A 6,000-nucleotide genomic window follows, 5' to 3' on the forward strand; every position below is an offset into this window, starting at 1 on the left:
AGCAAATTTTATACTTTTTATTATCAGGTGTATTAATAAAACCAGAAGAAATATGTTTAATAATTTAAAATGTATCAATATAAATAGAAATGCAATTTTTGTTTATGTACTATCTGCTAGACAGTGTGCTAGATCCTTTACATCTCATTTAATCCTCCCAACATATTTTTCATTCAAAATTTATTCAACATTATTTATTAGGTGCTTACCCTGTGCCAGGCACTGTGGGGAGCACTGGAAATACAAGGGTGATCACAATCATGATACAAGGTAGCCATTTACATCCCCAGTTTCAAATGCGGCAGTTGAGGCTCTAGGATATGATCCTACATAGCCTAACTTCAAAGCTATTCTATTATAGCCCAATTAAAAAGAGTTTGGCTAACTCCAAGTCTTACCACCACTGCCTTCGCCCCATCAAAACTCCAAAACTCCAAACCTTTTAAATTAAAATGGAGAAAATATCAAAGAACAATAACTCATTTAAATGTAGTATGATATGCACATAAAATATCTATATGTAGCCTTTATAATTTGCGACATCACCTAATTTAACCCTCACACAGTCCCATGATATAGGTGTTAGTATTCCCATTTTGTAGACAAGAACACTATGGCTTAGAGAGATTAGTGGCATAGTCAGATTAAATCTGGGTCTGCCTAATACTAAGGCTTAAAAATCTGAAAAGGAAAACAAGAAAAAAAATCTTATATATTAAAATGGAGAATGGAACAAAGTAGTAAGACTAACAACTCATTTAAGCAGTCTGATATATGTGTACACACACACACACACACACACACACACACAATCTACACAGACAGTCACACACCTGCATGGCTTGTAGTATTGTCATAAATAATCACGCATCCACCATTGTATGGTAAAATAGTCTGGGCGTTGATAGGGGGAGGCCACTATCTAGGAAGGAGAAGCTGAATGAAAATCATCCTCAAATACAGATCACAGTTATTCAGGCTGCTTGCTTTCAAGTGGGGTCTCATAGATAAACATGAAGAAATACTTGCTCATTTACTTGCTGTGTGATGTGAGGAAAGTTATTAATACTTATCCTCTCTGGGCCACAGTTTCCTTATCTGTAAATGAGGATAACAATAGTACCTAACTGGTAGGTTGTTATAAAGATTAACATTCATAAAGCACTGTAAGTACCAGGCACAACAGTAAATGATATATGTGTGTGTGTTTAACCTGTGTAGGGTTAATTATATTCATAGAGCCCCTTCACAGAGCATATTACTGTCAGTTATATCTCATACCTGTTACCATCACAAGTAATCCTCACCTCAACCCTATGTGAAATAGATATTACTATCACCTGGCTTTGAAAGTCAGAAACTTGATTTTATCAGCTCCCCAAATTGTTAGAAACTGATTAATTTAAAATGGAAATATTTTTTTGTTCCAAAATGATAGCTGATGGATTGGATAAAACACTATTTACTGATATTAAGTCTGTATTAAGTACCAAAGCAATTAGAAATTGCTTCACTAGTATAAAATTAAAACAAGGAGAATTGAAAACTCAAATTAGACCTTCCATCAAGCCATAGTAGTATGCTTGTCTATTGTGTTAAGAATTTCCTCTTATGTGACAGGATACCTTGAGAAGACACAGCATTACCAATGTAGTATTCTTGCCAAGAATGTTTAACCTAAATTTAACAATATCATCACCTGCAGTATTCAATTACAAAAAAAAAAATAAAAAAATTCAGAAAAATCTAAATTAAAGGACATCTTGCAAACAATTGGTCCAGACTCATCAAAAATGTCAGCGACATGACACAAAAAGGCTGGGTGTTTTTTTTTTTTTTTTAGATTAAAGGTGATTAAATGGATATGAAAACTAAATATAATGTATGAACTTTGGATCTTAGATCAGGGCAAAAAAAAGATTATAATTAATGGACTAGTGGGAAATTTTAAATATTGACAAAGAATCTCTACCAGTAACCTATTTAAAACTCTCTTAGGTGGGTTAGTCCTATAGATAAAATTATTCATTCATGAATTTATAGTCATAATTTATTAAATGCCTACTCAATGTGATAACCCACAGGTAAAAACTCTTACAAGTAACAGACCCTAAAATATAGACTTGGCTTGGCCAAGGGGATTAGGTGAAGAGTAGTGAGGACCCCTTTATCTCAGTCTGGCAAGTTAACAAAATGTCTAAACTATCATCTGTTACATTTTGGTACTCAGACCATCTGCCTACTGAAGTATTTTCCCTTCTAATGGAAGGGAAAAATTCAGAATGTTGGAGCAGGTTGGCAGCTTTATGTAGCCTTCAGTAAAGTCCTACAAGAAAGAGTGGAAGGTCAGCAAGCAATCGGAAGGAATGAAGGAAAAAAAGATGGCTTTGCCAAAAAGGCAACTTTCTGTCTGTCACCTAGAACCAAGTGATCTGGAGCCTAGCAAGATTGAAAAAGTCAAATTATAAATGCTTTATAATTATCTTGTGTTTAGTTTTTGAATAGGTTATTCACATGATGTAGAATTTGAAAGATATAAAAAGGCAGAGAAAAATCTCTCTTCCAGTCTTGTCTCCCAGCCACCTCTTTTCCCAAAGGCAACCCCTGTTACCAGTTTCAGGTGTCCTAGAGATGTTCAGTGCATTCCCATATCTACACACATATTTACACAAATGGAGCAGGCTATACATCCTCTTTTATACCTAGATTTCTTCATGTAATAAATGTTTTTTTAAGTGATCGTATCAGTACATACAGAGCTGCTTTATTATTTTAAGAGCTTCATTGTATAAAGCTTACATGATAAAAACATAGAGTAGATAAGAATGCAAGGAGATATAACTACATTCTTTTATTTATTTTTTTATTTTTATTTTTTTTTTTATTTCAGCTCATCATGGGGGTACATAAGTTCAGGTCATATACATTGTCCCTGTCCCGCCCATCCCCCCGAGTCAGAGTCCCAAGCGCGTCCGCTCCCACTCTCCAGACAGTGCGCCTGGCACTCACCATGTATTCATACCTCGATCCCCTCCCCCCCCCACCTCCCCGGGTCTGCACCCTCAAGCATGACCATTCCCCAGAGGGTGCGCAACGCACTCGTCATGTAGGCATACACCCATCCCCTCCCCCCACCCCCCCCATCCCAGTCTGATATCCAATTGGTATCATTCCCTGATGTACATTTAGGTGATGATCAGGGAAACCAGTTTTCTGGTGAGTACATGTGATGCTTGTTTTTCCATTCTTTGGATACTTCACTTAGTATAATGGGTTCCAGCTCTCTCCAGGAGAACCAAAGAGATGTCGTATCATCGTTATTTCTTATAGCTGAGTAGTACTCCATGGTATACATATACCACAGTTTACTAATCCATTCGTGGATTGATGGGCACTTGGGTTGTTTCCACATCTTTGCGATTGTGAATTGTGCTGCTATAAACATTCGGGTACAGGTGTCTTTGTTAAAGAATGACTTTTGTTCTTCTGGGTATATGCCCAATAATGGAATTGCTGGATCAAATGGTAGGTCTACTTGAATCTGTTTAAGGTATCTCCATATTGCTTTCCATAGGGGTTGCACTAGTTTGCATTCCCACCAGCAGTGTATGAGTGTTCCTGTCTCTCCCCATCCACGCCAACACGTGTTGTTTTGGGATTTTTTGATAAAGGCCATTCTCACCGGAGTTAAGTGGTATCTCATTGTGGTTTTGATTTGCATTTCCCTGATGATTAGGGATGTTGAGCATTTTTTGATACGTTTTTTGGCCATTCTTATGTCTTCTTTTGAAAAATTTCTATTCATGTCCTTTGCCCATTTTTTGATAGGATTGTTTGATTTTTTCTTGCTGATTTTCCTGAGTTCTAAATAGATTCTTGTTATCAGTCTTTTATCTGATGTGTAGTATGCGAAAATTTTTTCCCATTCTGTAGGCTGTCTGTTTATTTTTGTGACTGTTTCTTTGGCTGTGCAGAAGCTTTTTAATTTAATCAGGTCCCATTCGTTTATTTTTGTTGTTGCTGCAATTGCCTTAGGGGTTTTCTTCATAAATTCTTTGCCTAGACCAACGTCTGTGAGAGTCTTTCCTACATTTTCTTCTAGAATTCTAATCGTTTCCCATTTAAGGTTTAAATCTGTTATCCACCGTGATTTGATTTTTGTGAGAGGTGAAATCTGTGGGTCCTGTTTCAGTCTTCTACATGTGGCTATCCAGTTTTCCCAGCACCATTTATTGAATAGGGACTCTTGTCCCCAGAGTATGTTTTTGTCTATTTTGTCAAAGATTAGATGATTATATGAGGATGGTTTTATATTTGGGTTTTCTGTTCTGTTCCACTGGTCTGTGTCCCTGCCCTTGTGCCAATACCAAGCAGTTTTAAACACCACAGCTTTGTAGTATAGTTTGAAGGCTGGCAAATCAATACCTCCCATTTTGTTTTTATTGCTTAAGATTGCTTTTGCTATACGGGGTCTTCTCTGTTTCCATACAAAGTGTATAATTATTTTTTCTAAATCTGTGAAAAATGATGTTGGTAATTTAATAGGAATTGCATTGAATCTATAGATTACTTTGGGTAATATAGACATTTTAACGATGTTAATTCTTCCAATCCATGAGCATGGTATGGATTTCCACTTATTTACGTGTTCTGCAATTTCCTTCCTTAGCGTTTCATAGTTCTCTTTATAGAGGTCCTTTACCTCTTTAGTTAAATATATTCCTAGATATTTTATTTTCTTTGTTGCTATTTTGAAAGGTATTGAGTCCTTAATTTGGTTCTCCGATTGAATGGTATTGGCATATATGAATGCCTCTGATTTGTGTGTATTGACTTTGTAACCTGAGACATTACTGAATTCGTTAATTAATTCCAGGAGTCTCTTGGTTGAGTCCTTGGGGTTTTCCAGATACAACATCATATCATCAGCGAAGAGTGAGAGTTTGATCTCTTCTGTCTCTATTTGGACACCTTTGATTCTGCTCTCTTGTCTGATAGCTCTCGCAAGGACTTCCAATACAATGTTGAAAAGTAATGGGGACAGTGGGCAGCCTTGTCTGGTTCCAGTTCTGAGTGGGAATGCTTTCAATTTTTCCCCATTCAGTATGATGTTGGCTGTGGGTTTGTCATATATGGCTTGTATTATTTTTAGGTAGGTCCCATTTATGCCTATGTTGTTAAGTGTTTTTATCATAAAAGGGTGTTGAATTTTGTCAAATGCTTTTTCTGCATCTATTGAGAGGATCATATGGTCTTTATTTTTGCTTCTATTTATGTGGTTAATTACATTTATAGATTTTCGTATGTTGAACCACCCCTGCATCTCTGGGATGAAGCCTACTTGGTCGTGATGAATTATTTTTTTAATCAGCACTTGGATACGATTTGCTAGGATTTTATTGAGAATTTTTGCATCTACGTTCATGAGAGAAATTGGTCTGTAGTTTTCTTTTTTTGTTGCATCCTTTCCTGGTTTTGGTATCAATGTTATATTGGCTTGGTAGAATGTGTTGGGGAGAATTCCATCCTTCTCAATATTGAAGAATAGTTTATGTAGGATGGGCACCAGTTCATCTTTGCATGTATGGTAAAATTCAGGTGTGAACCCATCTGGACCAGGGCTTTTCTTTTTGGGAAGGTTTTTTATTGCTGTTTCAATTTCAGTTCTTGATATTGGTCTATTCAGGAATTCTATTTCTTCCTGATTGAGCTTGGGAAGGCTGTGTGTTTCTAAAAATTTGTCCATTTCCTCCTCATTTTCCAATTTGTGTGCATAAAGATTTTTGTAATATTCATGGATAATGTCATGGATCTCTGTGGCTTCGGTTGTGATTTCTCCTTTCATGTTCCTGATGGAAGTTATTAAAGATTTTTCTTTTCTGCTCTTGGTTAGTCTAGCCAGTGGTGTGTCTATTTTATTTATCTTTTCAAAGAACCAACTTTTTGTTTTATTAATTTCCCTTATAGTATTTTTGTTGTCTTTTTCATTTAATTCTGATT

Source organism: Lemur catta, chromosome 8, assembly GCF_020740605.2.
Source record: "Lemur catta isolate mLemCat1 chromosome 8, mLemCat1.pri, whole genome shotgun sequence".
In the NCBI taxonomy this organism is placed as follows: Eukaryota; Metazoa; Chordata; class Mammalia; order Primates; family Lemuridae; genus Lemur; species Lemur catta.